The 17,813-nt window shown below is 38.7% G+C and overlaps 1 protein-coding gene across 13 annotated transcripts in view; it reads left to right on the forward strand.

The window, feature by feature from the left end:
- The first annotated feature begins 337 nt into the window (after window positions 1-337).
- HERC1 (HECT and RLD domain containing E3 ubiquitin protein ligase family member 1) overlaps window positions 338-17,813 on the forward strand; it is a 103,944-nt gene continuing 86,468 nt past the window's right edge. For all 13 annotated transcript variants that reach the window (XR_012837499.1, XM_075764898.1, XM_075764899.1 and 10 more), the window contains exon 1: window positions 338-477. The gene's annotated coding sequence lies outside the window, so the exon portion shown is untranslated. The remainder of the gene's footprint in view (window positions 478-17,813) is intronic.

The following is a 17,813-nucleotide window of genomic DNA, read 5'->3' on the forward strand; positions in this document are numbered from 1 at the left end:
CCTCGCCCGGGGCAGCCTTCCTGCCCGGCCGGAGGCCCCGGCTGTGCCCTCTTCCCCCGCGGAGCTAGGCTGTCGGCCGCGCCCCGGGGCCAGTACCGCAGCCTCCCCGGGTGGCGGCCGCGCCGCGGTGGCTGCACCGCCCGCGCCACTGCGCGCCCCGCGTCGAGCCGCCTGCAGGCCAGCACGCGCAGAGGAGGCGCGTAGCGCGCGGCCACGCGCTCGGTTTTCCCGCGGCCGGCGGCGGCTCGCGGCCCTGCGTGCGGAGGCGGGGAGCGGTCGTCGCCTCGCGAGACCCGCGCGGTAGCCCCGCGAGATCTCGCCGCCTCCCTCCCCCTCCCCGCCCGCGTCATGTTTTCTCTTTGACAAGCCGCCGCCGCCGCCGCAGGAAAGGACGCGGCTCCCGGCGGGGACTTGCCGCTTGCCCCAGCCTCGCGGAAGACCCGGACTAAGGTCCGCCGCCTCCCCTCCCGCTGCCTGGTGAGCGCTCGGCTGCGGGGGGCTGACGAGCCCGGACCCCGGTGGGGACAAGGGTGGGAGGCCTGAGCGAGCCCGGCGCGGGCGGGGGAGGGGGTTCTCCTCAGCGCCGCTCCCCTCCTAAACCAACCGCCACCTCGCGGGGGGCGGCCGCGGGCAGGCGGCTGCAGCCCCGCTGCACCCCGGCACGGCCCCCCGCCTTGTCATGCAGGGGCGGCTGCACCCCCTGTGCTACCGACGGGTTGGGGGGGGACGGACACGAGGAGGCTGGGAGGCGAGGCCGCAGCTCTCTAGCCACGGGCGTCTGGGAACGGGGGAAGGTGCAGGCGGGGATGGAGAAAAGGAGGAGGCAGGTGGGGCCGGTCAGATGTCAGTGCCCTGTTGCTGAGGGCGAGAGAAAGACGGGCGTCCAGCAGCTCTTCTTCCGTTGCAGGGAGAGTAGGAGGTGGCTTTTCGTGCCTCTTCAAAGCGGTGTAAGCTGTACAAAATCTGCGTTTTGCTTCAGCTGAGATCCTCGGAGCCTGTGCTTTTCCCCTTGAGCCTTATGAATACGGTCGTAGTGTGGCCGTGCATTCTTTGCTGAAGTGTTAAATGCATCTCTGGCTATACGCATTCTAGGTGGATCTGGCTGGTGCCGCAAAATTCTGTCTGAAATTTGTCATGTTGGCCTTTATCAACTGTGCGTATTGTTGTATGACTGTAGGTTGTTCCATGTATCTCCAGATCTGTCATCTGAATTGCATCCTTCTCCCGTGGCTTATTTGCTGGCTCTTACTTGCAGTACTGAAACCTTAAATGTATACTTTTACTTAGAAATTAATTATTCTGCATTCTAAAGTGATGTTCTAGCAGGTGGTTGGGTTTTTTAACTACATACAGTTAATTTCTTTTAGAAGTTACTGTATGCAAGCTGCTTTTCATGTCTTTTAGGGACAGAACCCTATTGTTATGCTGTCTCCCTTTCACAGTGTACATAGGAGAGGTTTATTTGCAGTTGATGAAACATCTTCACCTTCTGTTATTTAAGACGTGTTCTTCACGTCACATCCAAGCTGATTGTTGCTTCATGGACTGTTTAATTTGCTGTAGCTGGGACCATGTGCTCTATATACATGAATACATATTACATATATGTACACGTATATATACATGTGTACGTATTGTGTCATGAGCTTGATCAGATTTTTAGTTTAGCAAAGTGTTGTGTGCTGTTACTTCATAACGAAAGCTCAAAGCTATAAATTTACACATACTGAATTTAGCGCTCCTTGTTAGAGGCTCCTTATAAACCACATCATCTCCATTGCACAGGGATGTGGGACTGCGGATGACTTGGATGTCAAGATTGAGTCTCACATAGTTATGGGCAAAAATACAACAGACATTTAATCTGGAAAGGTAGATTATATACCTGGTCAGCCTGCTACTACTTCCTAATATTCTAAGTGGAATCTATTAATTTTGTATGAAAGATTAAAAGCTGTACAATGTTAACGTGGTACAGGACGGAAGGAGGGCATTGCCAGTCTCCTGTATCCTTGTACTTAGAAGGAATTAGTTAGGTGGCTTTATACACAGTAGTTGTGTCTCAGAATGAAACATTTTAGGGCTCCTTGTCTGAGAGTATAAACAAACCCACATATGTTTGTGGCTTTCCTCTCTGCTCTTATGTTCTTATTTAAGTGTACTGTGTATGTTTTGTTCATTGTCTTAACACTAAGCATAACCATGTTTTTGTGGCTGGAAGTATATAAGTTGAAGGCGGGGGGGGGTGTTGAAATTTTTTTCTGCAAGCTGTTTAAAGGAGGTATTGATACCTAATTGTTAATTAAGAATAACAGGGATATAAAGTCTTTGACTTATTTTTGCTGAAGGACTGCTTGGCATAGTAAGAATATAACACAGCATTTTTTATTCATTTAATCCTTGAACTGAAAGATAGTTTATCATTGAAAGCTTTTTCTTCTGTTATTTCAGAACTGAATTAAATGGATGTTAGTTGATTATGAAAGGATTTAAGTGGCCTAACTAAAAATCTTGGTCGTTTTTTGTCTTTAATTTGCCAATTTCAGATAGCCATAATCTTGCTTTTTTGAAGAAAACAGTGCAGGGGTGCTCTCTGTGGTTTAAAGTATCAGTGATGACTGGAAAGGGACCATTTTACAGATGGGAAAAACTACATGTGAAATTAGTCTTTCTCTTTTGGTAGTAAAATTAGAAGTATATACATTTAAATACTTTTGTTTAAGACTCACTTTTAGTATTCCAGTCTTCCCGTTTTTAATGTAATTATTCTCATAATTATCATGGGGTAGTGAAACACTTTTATTCCCATTTTAGAAATAAGTAAAGGAGACAAAAATTATACGTATTTCAGGAAGACTTGGTGGAGCAGGCATTTGAGTTCCGGTCATAGGTTGTTACGAAGTCATTATCCTTTCAATATAACAGTCTTCATTCAGATACCGTACAGATGCTTGATCTTCCTCTGGTTATATAACTTGTAAGATTTTTATCTTACACTAGTATGTTTTAGTGAAGTGTAGGGTGCATTTGTCTATGGCTCATTTGACTTCCTGGTGTCAAAGTCATCTTAGTGAGTGGCAAGTACTGTATTGGTTATGTTTCTTTCTCATGATTGGAGTACTCAAACTCTGAAATTGCTGGCAGGTTTTCTTTTTTTTCCTGTCTCCCTGTAGTGGTTGGCAGTTATATGGAACGTTGAAATCTAGTAGGTGTTTTCTCTTTAAAAACATCTAAAGTAGCCCTTAGAAAATGAAGCTCTACTTTCCTAGGGCTGCTGAAGTAACTGGCAGTGTGCTGCAGCTGCTTACTGTGCATCATAGTAACTTCGCAGTAACCCGTATAATTTGTGAAGATTTAAAAAAAAAAAAAAAAATACCCTGGGACCCAGTGGCTATGGCATTTGCCAGTCAACAAGAAGTGCAATTGTGGCCTGGGAACTGGCCAGGTATATTCTCTGGCCTTTACTGCCTGTTGTGATTGACCTGATGTCATCAAGCTGGTTGGGAGTATGTTCAGGTGGCTCAAGCAATCATGTTCTCTGCTGGGAGCTGGAATTAATTTACTGTTTAAAGAAGAACCTACAGTTTGATTCCTCCTTACTGGTAATAACATTTTCTTTGCTGTCAGCACTGCCTAAGACAGTAATTTAATCCTCAAACATTTCCTTGCAAATGCACAAATTCATACCACAAAAGTTTCATTTTCAATTAGTTACAATGGGAGTCAAGAAATGGTAATGTTAACACAAAGTGTATACTTTGCTTATTTTGCATTTAAGTTGCAGTCTAACTTTTGAGTACTTTTTTTTTTACTCTCTGAAATAAGAAAATGCATATTAAAGCAACAGTGAGCTCAATTGTATTTTAAAGTAGAATTACCTACACCTTATTCACTGTATTCCAGAGAGAGAAGTGATTCAAAAGCTTGCTAAGAGGACCATCACATAATTAGGTTGTAAGTCACCTCTGGAGGTCATACAGTCATAGAGTCATCACATGGTTTGGGTTGAAAGGGAGCTTTAAAGATCATCTAACCTAACCCCCCCTGCCATGGGCAGGGACACCTTTCAGTAGGCCAGGTAGCTCAAAGCCCCGTCCATTTGATCTCAAACACTTCCAATGACGGGGCATCCACAGCTTCTCTGGCAACCTGTTCCAGTGCCTCACCACCCTCACAATAAAAATTTTTTCTTAATATCCAATCTAAACCTACTGTTTCTCAGTTTAAAACTATGGTCCTGTCATTACAGGCCCTGATGGAAAGTCTCTCTCCATCTTTTCTTCTGTGTCCCCTTCCTGTATATAGAATGGCTACAGTCTGCCTCTCTGCTTACATCAGAGCTAACTTAAAAGTTAAATGAGATCACTGATCTGGTTAAATTTTGAATATATATACATACGCAGATTTTGCAGTCTCCTATCCGTGGCTGACTTTCTCATTTTAAAATCATGATTGCTAGTACATACATCTTAATAATTTTTCTAGTTTTTACAAGAAAATGTCTGTTCCCGTGTCTTGTGGTGGTTGGAATTACTATGACTACATGGTTAGTAGTAGTACAAGTTAGTAGCGGTACAAATCATCACACCTTTGGGGAGAGTGGTAGTGGTAAAACCTCACTAGGGTTTTCAGCCCTTTCCGGGTGCAAGATCAGGCACCTTTCTTCCCTCAAATTTTTGGAATGTACTTGATGCATGGGGATGTCTGCTTCTCAGCTCCCCTTTTTACTAACTGCTTTTGATAATTATGTACGTGGACTGTCTTCTACATTCTCAGCTTTTGTTTTATTTTGTCTTTATGCATTTGAACAAGTAATGGATTAAATAGAGTTTTGTAAGTTTCTCTGCTGAATAGTAATAAACTTTTATGTCTCTTCTGCTTGAGTAGGTTTTGTACAGCACCCAAGGTTGTGAGGATTTACATTCACAAACCATGATTAGGTTTTTGTATCATTTTCTTTATAAACATAAGGACAAAAGAGCAAATAGATTCAATTTCTTATCAATTTAAAGTTAACCTCGTCTGTCTCCCAGAAGATTTTGAGAGTGACCAGTTAGGACCAGCTGAAGGCATAAGGTTATATTAGTTTCAATAGTAGACCTGATAATAAGTAAATAATCCTAAGGGAACCTAAAATCATGGAGGAAGACTAAATTTGGAAGAATATCAGTAGAACCTCAGCATGGCTTACCTGATGGATATTATGAAGCTAGGTGGAATTTAATGTTTGGAAAGAAAAGTTGATAGTTGGCTGCAGAATTAATCTGTATTAGGATATCAGTAATTTGGTTTCCATGTGCTGAACAGAAGGCTAATGCAAGGAGGGAAGATAGTGGACATTGTGACCAATAGAGACAGACGTTCACATAAATCAATTAATGATCGTGTGTATTTCGTTGTAATGTTTTTCTTATGAGTGAAGAGCAATCTTCTGTAGTTGCTGTTCTTCCTTGCTTTTTCTGGTTTAGTTACTTTTGCTTGTTGTCTTGCTGTTCCAGATTCGTAGGAGACCATGGCTTATTTTGATATGTAAAACGTTAGTAAGGATTGCAAAAATTGCTGCATTCTGACAGTTGGTAGCGTGTGAAGCATGATTCTTACTGGGACTTTGTGCCCCCTTTGTGAGAATGATGAAGGACTGGAATCGTAAAACGTTTAGGTGATATGTTGTTTTACAGAATGTTAGGAACTATTAGGACTGGAATGCAGCAAAACCAGAAAACAGTCCTTCTGTTGAACAAATTCAAGGTACATCTGCATCTTGAATTCCATGTTCAGTTCTGGAATCATACAGATGAACATACAGATGCATATACTGATGCTAGAGGTATGTCGTAGCAATATAGATGATCATATAGCAATAAATGAACGAGGAAAAAGGCAAAGGAATATGGTATGGATGATTAGAGGTATGCAGTGCTTCTGTGGAAAGTGTGAGTCTGGTTTCAGTTGATAGTGCTGAGGAGGAATAACCACATTTTTTTATGTGTCATAGTTGTATTAGGAATTGGACAGAATATTGAGATTGTAATTTAGTAGACTTAGATACAGAATAAAGACTTTGATTTACTGGTAAGAATGTTACATTTACATGAATTAACAAAATAATTTATAAGGGTTCTAAGTGCTTATACTACAATACTACAGTGTTGCAACTTTGAGGAGATTCCACTGGCATAATGGGTTTCTGGTCTTACCATCAAAGTGAGGCAGGAAATAGAAACATACTGCGTCAGGTTTTCAGTCATATTTCAAATAAATAAACTGTTCCAGACCCATGATCAGCTATGTATACAGAACTTCTGCCTTCTTAAGAACCCATGTAAAATAACATCCCAGAAAAAAGAAGTTTTTGAATAGTCAGTCTCACTTGCAGTGAATGAATTGAATGATATCCTTAATGAGCTAGTAGAATTAACTGATTATTCTGATTGTGAAATCTTTCCTGAGTTTTGTGTAAGCCACAAAAAGCTTGATTTTTCTGGCCCATCCACAGAAATTATTTCTCACTGTTGCAGACATTTAACTACGCTTAGCAATATTAAGACCTGTAGTGCACCCTGGCTCCCATCTGTTTAAATATTAAAGTTTCTAATCCTTTTCAGAAATAACCCAGGTGACATCATGCTTAAAGTACTTCTAGCACAGTTTACTCTAGGACCACTCATGTTGAAAATAGTAAATGAAACTGCTGTGAACTTGAGAAAGATCATTGTCAGTGAACACACACTGAAGAACTCTGTCCTATAGAAATACACAAATCTGCTTATTTGCTTTGCTTGTTTGTTAAAGATTTTCTTTTCTTGCATTCTGTTTAGAAAATATCTTTACCTATTCATTGGGGAAAGGTGGTATAACATTACTGTGAGGCAGTAAATAGAATTCAGGCGTGTGAGTTTCACAAGCAGTTCTTTGCGCGTTCTTTAGTTTTGGTGTTTCCTGCCTTTGATTTGACTGTACAGACTTCAGGTTCTTGTGTTACAAGCTTTTGTAATTAGGTTCCCATAAAATAAAATTAAATGTAGTCAGCATCTTACAAAGTTTGCTGAAATTGCTAATTGCAGAGAGGAGAGAGAGAGAGCTTTTGAGGTTTATTTTTCCTCTGAGAAAACTTGTAATGTTTGCAGCTTTATACGTGCAGTTTTTCAAGAGCTTTGCAGAAAATAAAGCTTTCAACTGCTTTTGTAGCAGTTGTAAGAGTCTGACCACTTAGGTTCTGTCAGAATAATTGGTTTTGTCTGTGTTTGATTTCTGCTGTAGTCAAACTAAGTTATAGAAAAATGTGGTAATAGTAGCTTCATTAAATTCTGACCTTGTTAATATCTTCAGTGTGTGCTAGTCACAGATGAAGAAAATACATTTTTCTTAAATAATGAAGATATTGTATCTCATTTTATGCATATTGATTCTCAGTTTGTGGTTCATCAAGTGGTGCTGTCTTCATGTTTCCAGAGTTGAGAAGCTTCTGAATCATACTTAAATGTTTTTTTCATTTCCTTTCTAATATATATTTTCACTTTCCAGAAATTAATCGTGGTTTTGCTACAGGATATTATAACTTAACCCTTTATAAGTACTGAAGTAATTTTCTAGCTCTTCCGACATATCTTCTAGCTTTTGAGGGAGACTGTTGAAGCTGGTTTTAATTGCTTTATGCCTAATACATTGTTTATACAGGGAGTGAATCATCCTACATCTTATTCAGTTGACACTGTAGGGAGGAATAAAATTAGCTGAAGTAGAATGTGGATAGTATGTTAAATTTCGTTCTTCTACTAATCTAAGTGTTGCTGAAATCTTTTTATAATTACAAGTGGTAATATCTATGGTTTTTGTCTCCAGAAACATTGTAGCAACTTCCCATTGAGTCCTCCTATTGCTTCCTACAACACATGATTCTCTCCTCTTATTTCTGTGGCTGACATGCCATGCTTTTTTGAGCAGAAGAATATGACAGTGTTTTCCAGGTCTTCAAGCAAGAGGCTTTTGTGTTTTGTATATGTTTATAATTGTAGGAGTTTGTGATGATGACCTAATAGTCATCCTTCCTCAGTTGTTTAGCTTGTCATGAGATACTTGTGTTAAAGAGATGGACCTTGTACAAGATACAATGTTTCCTGTATTTTTGATTGTCGTAAAGAAATATTTGCAAAATCTCTTAAAAATCTAGTTTTCTTTTGAAACTACAACAGCAACAAAAAGTAAACAGAAGATTTGTGCCCTGCCGTTTGAGTAGCAGACTGCAAAAATGTGATCAAGTATGCTTACCAGGAAGTATTATTACTATTTAAGAGAAACATAGCAGAGGAATAGACTATCATGAGCCATAGAAAACTTTGAAACTTATAATGGTGTTAGTTGAAGAATGATTTTTCTAAGCTTGAAAACCTCCATGGACTGTAAAAAGTGGTGCATAAAGACTAGGTTAAAATATATTCGCTTTGTGTACTGTGTCCATTTGACCACACTTTATGTAAGATCAGTTTTGCTTTTTATTCCTCTATTACAATGTTTACTTATTTGGACCTTGTACACAGAGAGAAAAGCACAAATTTGTAAAATAACAATTAAGCAGGACGATTCAGGTATAACAGGCAATGGGAAATCACTGTATTTGAAGTTTTAGCTACATTTCTGAGTTGATTGTTCGATTTTTCCTTTTAGCAGTCTGGGCAGTCGTTATATCTTCTTCCCTCTTGTCTGTGGGCTTTTATTATTATTGAAATTCTTGATGGAATACCAATGATTACTTGCATTTGGTAATGAGGTGGAACCACTGTGTTGGAGATCATGCTGCTTTATTAAAAAAAAAAAAAAAAAAAGGAAAAAAGCCCCCTAAAGTCAGCTCCTCCCACACATTTAGGTGGTTTCTGTCTGTTGGTAAGCTGAATGTATCTGCTAAGGACTTGAAAAACAAAACACCTTTTTTGGGGCAACTGTACTGTTACACTCTCTACTTTTTAAAATAGTAAGATAATATTCCGATCTTCCACCTTTTAATGATCTTTTGTACAACCTTCTTTTAAACAAAACAAAAAAACCCTCTACATTTTCTTGCTTTGACTCTCATACTTAAATCTCTTCTTGCAGGAATTTAGAGTTATGTCTTTGGAGTTGCATGGAGCTGTTCCTTATCTTCCTGTTCCTCCCTCAAAAAGGAGCTACAGTGTGTGCTGTAATCACTTTATGTAGCTTCTTTCTGTCTCCACTTTTCTTTAATTTATCACAGCAATCTTTCTCTTAGATCTGTTCGCAGCACCTTCTCAGTGGTGTGTAGGTTTTGGTTTGGGTTTTTTTTTTCTAAATCTAAACCCTATAAGGGAGCTTTCTGTTTACTTATATTAGGACAAATTTGTCAGCTGTGGGCAGGAAGTTCTTGGATGACAAATTCAAGTATCTCCCATAATTTCCAAGCTGACATGGAAAGGGAGGACTATGGAAATTCTTTCTGGGAAGTTGTGTATACATTCTGTACAGGGCCAATCTTTCCTGCTAAGCTCAGAAAAAGGACCTTTATAACCTTATAAGCTTTGACCTTCAACCCCATACTAAAGTCTTTTCTTAATTGCTGTTATTATTCCATGCTCCCCCCCCAATATAGGAATATTTGCTGCACTTTCCAAATTCCGAAGTCCTATGACTGTGTTGAAGTTGAGAACTCCTATTAAACTGTTTTGTAATGTTTTTTTCCCCTGTAGTGAATTGTTCTTACACTTCCGTTTGATCAAAGCTGTCCCATGTACCTCAAAGTGAGAAGACCTAAAAACTTCATGGTTTCCAGAAGCTGTAGTAAAAATCTGAAAAAAAATTCGTTCTTAGAGATGTGACAGTCTTCATATCTGAGCCAACCAAGCGGATTTATCAGAACTCTTTAGCATTTATTTAGTTCCCCTTCTAGAAAAATCTACATTTTCCATAGATAGTTTAGGAGGTGGTGGTAAGTGGCTGGAAAACTTACTGTTACTTTCCAATCCCATTTTACCTTTTGTATGGCACATTATCTAAACACAAAAATACATTTTACCTAATTTTCTCTACAATTTCACTTTGTTGTTAACTGTGACGTTTCAAAAGAATTATTCCACTTTTGAAAATAAATGTTATACAGAAGTTAGTAGTGCTTCAGACACATATTCATGGAATACTGAAATATTTATGGTATATACTATAAATACGGAAAAAATACTGAAACATTTTTAGTAGAATACTTATTTTGTTATATCTCCTAGTCAGTTCTACATCAAGGTATTACTCATGCATCCATGCAGTTAGTGGCTTGGTATTGTATATATAAAATAAACCAGCTGGGATTAATTGCAAGATCAAATTCCTCTTTCAGTTTCTGAGTGTTTAAATTGCTGTGGTGATAGAGATAAGAAAGGAGCAGTATTTATAGTTTATCACTTCATAATTTATTTCCGTTTCATGGAAATAACTTGTAAATTTAGTTATATGCATCTCCAGTCTCTTATTTTATTCTTACTTAAGTTATGTGGGTAGTTCTTACTTCCTTAGAAAATACGCAGTTTTCCTCAGTAAAAGCATGTGCTGTTTGGCCTATTTCATTACTGATATAAACTTAGTCTTATTTGAAAGCTCCTTTGTTCAATAGTCTGTTGTACTTAATGATTACTTGCAACAGGCCTTTCGCATTTTAATACATGTCATTTATTAGTTATTTTAGACAAGCTTACATCTCAAAAATAAGTATTTTAAATGAGTAGTTGGTGGTTTCAGGCTGAATTAATTCCTATTTAAGAAAACAAAACTCTTTAATAACACTGAATATTTTAAATTCTTTAAAAATATTTGCTAGGCCACTAAAGGCTGCAGTCTGTCCCTGAATTATGGTTACTTTCCTCTTTTTCTCTGTATTTTAATTCAAAAGGGAAGATCTTAAATATATTAATTATTATTAGCATTTACTCTGTCTTGCTGACAAACACTTGCAGGCTCTTGGTTTTGTGTTCGGTTTTTTCCTAGATGCAGCTAACACTGTCTAAACCAAAACCTCTTTAAAATCATCATGTAAGTAAATAGATGAAGAGAAATACATGGAAAAAGGGGAAATTAAATATATTGTAAACTTTCCTTCTTTCTGAGTTCTTGGCCATGTGGAAGTGTGTGTCAACCATTTAATTACTGTAATTTCATAATGCTTAGAATTGCTTGTAAGTTGGTTTAGTTGAATTTGAAATGCAGCCTATTATCTTCTTTTCATGCTTACTAATTATTGCAAGATGTGACAACTTCATCCTGAGCTTAGAATTTGAGTGATAATAGCATGAGGTAATTTGTATATTTGGTGTTAGTTTGTTTACATAATGGGGAAAACCATGAACAGACCAGATGAGGTAGCTGGTTTGTACTTTTGTGCTTGAAAACACAGACTCTGAAACATAGGGGGATGATCATTCATTACGCGGTGAGATATAGCTTTGGAAGATGTAGGTTCATCTTTGGGTACGTTTTAAAAGGTGGACCCATAAAAAGAAAAAGAACCTTTGTCTATGCTGCAGGTAAATTCCATGTTTCTTACAACATTAAGAGAGAGCTCAAGCATATTTTCTTTTGTTATTTAACTAATCTACTGTCCTCTTAGCTCAGAAAAAAACCCACTTTGATTATATTCCTCTTGTTTTCATAGGTTTCACTTTAAACTTCTTTTCTTCTCATTCTCTTCCATGTGATGTAAGAGGAAGAAAAACATCAGTTAGTGTCCCAGTTGAAGCGAAGGGTGACTAACAGCTTTGTTCTACAGCTTGCAAATATTCCAGTGGAGTATTCGATGAATCTAAGCCTTTTCTTCAGTTCAGTTGTAAAGTCTGCAGCACTGTCTGTGGCTCACAGAGCTATTAAGCATCATTTTCCCCTCAGCTTTAACAGTAGTTTCTAACAAGGTGGTGGACAAATGCTTTTTCCTTCATCTTCAATTAGGCAGCAGTTTTCTTTTTGGAACTGCCAGTAGTATTGGTAGGTTTCTGAATCTTCCTCCTAGCACTTGTTAATGAAAACAGCTTTCTTGGCAGCCATTAAGTTGGGTAAGAAATACCCAAATTCTTTTGTCCAAATAACATTTGTAAGGAATGCATTTGACCTTTGACCTTGCCCTGGGTTTTGCTGAAGGTAGTCTCATGCTTGTATCTTCGCTTCACTTTCTTTCCTGCTTCTTGTTTGCTCGTGGCGTAACGAAGTTTCATTGGCTGCACTTGAGTAGTGGTTCCACTTAAATGTGTTCCTGAATTATTTTTTTTTCTCAGAGTCAACTCCTAGGCAGAGGTTTTCCAGATTGGTTTCTAACTTTATAACAAAGAACTTGGAATTCTGAGTTAGCAACCAAGCTCTGAAGTTAACTTCAGATTTCTTCTTCTGCAAGTTGCTGTCACTGCTATTTTGGGGAAAAAAAAAAAAAAAAAAAAATCCACATCCAGGATACATAGAACTTCTTTTTTAGGGTTTGATATTTTCATTTTGTGCTAACTGTTCCCTAGAGTGAGATTTTTAAATAGATGTTAAATTTGGTAAGACTGTCTTGTAACCCTTGTTCAGCTATGAGTTCTAAGTCCATTTTAGTTGACTTACTGATCAGCAGCAGTAAAATATGTGTGCCCTCCCAAAATGGCCGGTTGCCCAACAGGAACTGTGGTTCTAAAAGATATGACAAGTGAGTTGTGTCGCAAATTCTTGCTATTTACTACTTCTTCCCCCCCTCCCCGAGGAGGAGGAGAAAACCAGGAGTAAGGGAAGGAGAGCTAGGCGTTTGTGGTTCATGTCTGGTTAATGTGAATAGATTTTTCTGCGCCTGGTGCTGGACTGATACATTTTTATATAAAGTAAAATATCAAAACTTTCTGTAATAATTCTGATTTTAAAACTTTGTTACATATCTAGAAATTATGCAATGGGTAATCTTCAAGGCGTCATCTCGGTTAAATCCTAGCTTTTTTTTGAACCACTGAGAGCTGTTCACTTGGAAGATTTGGAGTTTTACTACACGTAAAATGTTGACTAGTGATTTGACGGTAGAATAAGTTATTTTCAGATTGCTGAAAAGAATATTTTCTCTTAAGTGGAGTCCCAGTCTATGAAAATATAAACACATACAAAATGTGATAGGGCTGTTTCTAAGGAGGAACAATAGTTGCAATTTAAAAAAAATCTTTGGGTTCTCCCCCCTCACCCCCCCGGGAACTTTGAATTCAGAACCTTGAATTCAAAGTGTTTTAAGTGCTCCAGTGATGGAATACTTTTATAAAGCTGTTGCTATACATTTAGACTGGTTTAGGTTTGTGCTGCTGCTGCTTCCTTTCTCCACTTCTTGTCACAGGTTTCTACCTTCTCTCTTTGTGCTTAGTCTGGTGCTTGGCCATATGATCAGCTTGTTTAGAAAGTTGGCCCACATTGCAGAGTTGGTACCTTCCACATTGTTGGCTGACCCTTGTAGTGGTTAGATGTAGTAAAACAGCAGCGCGTATGTTCACATGGTCTTTCGAAGTCAAATGTATTTTCTTTTTGCACTTGAAGATGAGATGTCCTTACCCATGTTCCAGAGCAATTAGAAACTTTATATTTGTGGTCCTTAGCCAATGAGCTGGAGGAAATGAACCCTACCTATAAATTGTGCTAGCCACTGTTACCTTGTTTCTCATTAGCTACAGTGATACGTAGTTGCTGGGCTTGTACCCCACACAAAGAGATAATTTACATTTGTATTCAGAGAGTATTTTCAGGATTATATCAAATCAGCTTGTTGCCATCAGTGTGTCTGGTTAAAGACTACTTGTCACATCAAACTGAATGTTACTTTTAAGATGGACCGACATATTTCTTTTGCAAGTGGCGGTAGGAGAGTAGGTTACTACTAAGAGTTCAGATCAAGCTTCAATCTCTGCATACAAGGGGAAGAGAAAAAATGTATCAGTTTTCAGGAAGAGGAGCGGTATTTGCACCTTTGAGGTACATGAGCAAGTCTTGAAATTTCTGAATGAAGAATTGCTGATGTAAGCATAACATAAAGCAAACAAATGAGTCTTTATTCAGGGAACATCTTGGTGTAGCTAGATCCCCATGTATTGCTTCTTGAGAAGGTGCTAACTTTGTCACTGAAGACCAGAGTTTGGAAGTTTGCATTAATTGGCCTTACAGTTGCAGTTCAGATCAGATGGTAGTTAGCAAATCCATTCTTCCTAATAAATGAGAAAATGTTGCCTTTTCTTCATGAACAAGGTCCTGGATGTAGTAATACCTATCTGTGTCACTTGGAGGCTCAGCTGTTGGTGTGTTTTGTAGTATGAGTAAACAGAAGGTGTGTCTAGTATGAAATGCAAAGAATGCTCACTGCCTCTGAATGGTAGTTAACAGTTGTGGCTCCAGTTTTTGTGTGATAGATGTGTAAGGATTTTGTCTGCTGTAATACAACTGAAGTTATTTGGGCAAGGCTCACTGAGGCTCAAGTAAGGCTTTTGATGAAGGTGCTAATCTATTTTAGAGAAAATTTCTCTGGAATAAAAGCAGGTGTTCAATAATACAGATTGTGCTTTTTTGGCAGGTATATTGGCAGAAGAGCTGTAATATAGTGTTCTGATTTTTTTATTATTTTTTTTTTCTTTTAAAGTATGAAATGTCAAGTCTGAGAGAGAACAAAGTTGCATTATATGTTGTCCGTTGCACTACAAGCATTACAGCTGTGTAGTAAGCACATCCTCTCACTAGATGGCACAGAGATTCCTTCCAGCCCCCAGAGACTGAGTTTTAAATTAGATCAAACAGGGCTCAAACTACCAACACAAACCTCTCCTTCAGAATATTATATTACTTTTTGATGAAATTGTAATACATTAGAACTTGAAGGGTCAAAGAACAGAAACTGACCATTCAGAACCTATGTAACCCATGGTTAATTATTATAAAACAGGAGTCAAACAAATCTGTTTTGTACAATAAGAAGTAGAGCATTTGTGGATTACTTTAAACAACACTTGTTATAAAAAGAGCAGTTTGAAAACACTCTTTGGCTTTGAAAAAGCCTCCTTACATATTAAGCTAAAAGATAGCTTGATAAAATTTACAATTAACGTCAAGACTCCTGAAGAAACTGGAGTTCTAAATGCTACCAGCATTACAGTTAATAACTGAAGTGTCTCTTTGGGAGCAGAGTGTTCTTCTTATTTATTAATTTTTAAAAATTTTACCAGGCTTAGACTTAGAAGAACCCTGGGCTCAACTAGTTGTGATCAGTCTGCATTCTTGTATGTGAGAAGTTTTTCAAGCTCAGTGGTTTGTTTTCTTTGGATTTAGGGTTTTTTTTGCCATGTTATCAATGATTTTACTTCTGATCCAGAACTATGAATAGGATTTGGCAATGAAGCCCTCGCTTCATTTTTAAATGGCTGGAAATCCCAAAAGATACTTATTCCAAAACCATATTGCATTTGTTTTTTTTAGTCTTAAGTGTTGACAGAACAGCCTGAAATTCCAAGATGAAAGGAAAAAATGAGAAGAAATGGACTGAAGAGTTTATTGACACATGGGGGTCTTGGTCGACAGGAAGTTGAACATGAGTCAGCAGTGTGCCCAGGCTGCCAGGAAGGCCAACAGTATGCTGGGGTGCATCAAGCACGGCACTGCTAGTCGGTCTAGGGAACTGATTGTCCCACTCTACACTGCACTGGTGCAGCCTCACCTTGAGTACTGTGTGCAGTTTTGGATGCCACAGTACAAAAAGGACATAAAACTATTGGAGAGTGTCCAAAGGAGGGCAACAAAGATGGTGAAGGGTCTAGAGGGGAAGATGTATGAGGAGAGGCTGAAGTCCCTTGTTTTTTTCAGCCTAGAGAAGAGGAGACTGAGGGGAGACCTCATCGCGGCCTACAGGTTCCTGACGAGGGGGAGCGAAGGGGCAGGCGCTGATCTCCTCCCTCTGGTGATGAGTGACAGAACCCAAGGGAACGGCATGAGACTGCAACAGGGTAGGTTTAGGTTGGACATCAGGAAAAGGTTCTTCACCAAGAGGGTGGTCAGGCACTGGAACAGGCTCCCCAGGGAAGTGGTCACAGCACCAAGCTTGACTGAGTTCAAGAAGCATCTGGATAATGCTCTGTCATATGCTCTGATTCGGCTGGTCCTGTGTGGAGTCAGGAGTTAGACTTGATCCTTATGGGTCCCTTCCAACTCAGGATATTCTATGATTCTGTGCTGTAGCAAAATATGTGAACTTGCTTGGATCAGGTAAACAGGATGATGGTATCAACATGGTGCTGTGCTTGGGCTAATAAGCCCTGCTAAGAACCTATCCTAATACAAGCTTTGCTTGTATCTCAACGTAGTCTCATAAACACTTCCAGACCATGCAAACACTGGTCTCTGCAGCAGCTTGCCTTTGGGTATCAGTGGCATACGTTAATGGGTTGGGTTAGAACCGTTGTTTGAAGAATACTAACATCTTCCATTTCTGAGCTGTAAAAAATACGTATAGTATAGGAGTTCTAGTCATTGCTTTCCTCTTGGGAGAGTACTGTCAGTTGTATTTCTTTGATTTTTGGTCTGTGGAATTTCTTGTTGTTATATGAGAGATGTGAACTGTTCAGCAGTGTACATTTTTGTCAGAAAAGCTACCCTATTAGGTTAACCTCCTTTATCCTTATAAAATACCAGAACGTGAGAGCAGGGTCACCCATTGTATAATTCAATGCAGACATAAATCATTGTAATATCGCATGCCTATCAATTCTGCAACTTTTTAGTTCTTCGGAGCTAAATCTTGATTTTCCTTGTCTGTTAAATAAGTGCTGATCGTGTGTACTTTTAAATAATAACCAGGTAAGCTAGAACTGTGGTTACTAACATTAAAATACAATTCTATAGTACTTGGAAGAAGTGAGTTATGGTGAGATGTGTGTCATGACAAAGAAGAAACGCCATCCACTGCTGCATTTATATGGCACAGTCTTCCCCCATACATCTGAGAGAGCAGTCACTAAGAAAGGCACTTTTTAAATAAATTTAAAAAACAATTCATTTACTTTATTACTGTAAATACCGCAAAATTGGAACAAACTTCACTTTGTGTCCTTGCTGCAGGTTACTTAGGATTTCTTTTTGTGATAGAAATCTCTTTGGGGAAGATCTTTTTGTTAGCCTGAAGTAAATGTTTCCCTAATAGAATGACAACATGACACTATCAGAATTCATTATACTCCAAAAAGGGTTGCTATTTTTGTTAGAAACTCATTGCAGAATTTAACTGGGAACAAACTTACGAGTTTTCAGTTTAAATTAATTTGCGATTGTTTCATACCCATTTGTTCTTATGCCAATATTCTCCTTTTGCTTGTTTAGCCACTCTACGCCCTTATTTCTATGCTATATTTATAGACCAGATATAATTTTATTTCATTTTTATTGTGTATTTATTTTGATTTGCTGTGTTGAAAAGTCACACTCCTAGTCTTACCTTCAGGCTAGATAGTCTATTAGGGTAGATCAGAAGAATAATCTTTTTCTCTGCATGATCCAGTGTTAATCTTTAATGAATTCAGGACGTAGGTGACAGAAATCCAGCTGGCTAATCCAATTGATTAGCATTTTATAAAACTGTGCAAAAATGCTTCCCTTCCCTAACCATTCTGGAAATGCTTGTTAACACTACTCAGGATTGCTTTTTCTTTCATGGTGGCTCATGGTCCTGCTGTGATTCACTAGATTCTTCTACTTTTGAATCTCTAAATAATAGATTCACTACGTACGGGAGAACTTTTTATTCTATAATTGTGTAAGCTTGCGTGTTTTACTATTAAATTTCAAGCTATGAATCT

Source organism: Balearica regulorum, chromosome 12 (genome assembly GCF_011004875.1).
Source record: "Balearica regulorum gibbericeps isolate bBalReg1 chromosome 12, bBalReg1.pri, whole genome shotgun sequence".
NCBI lineage: Eukaryota > Metazoa > Chordata > Aves > Gruiformes > Gruidae > Balearica > Balearica regulorum.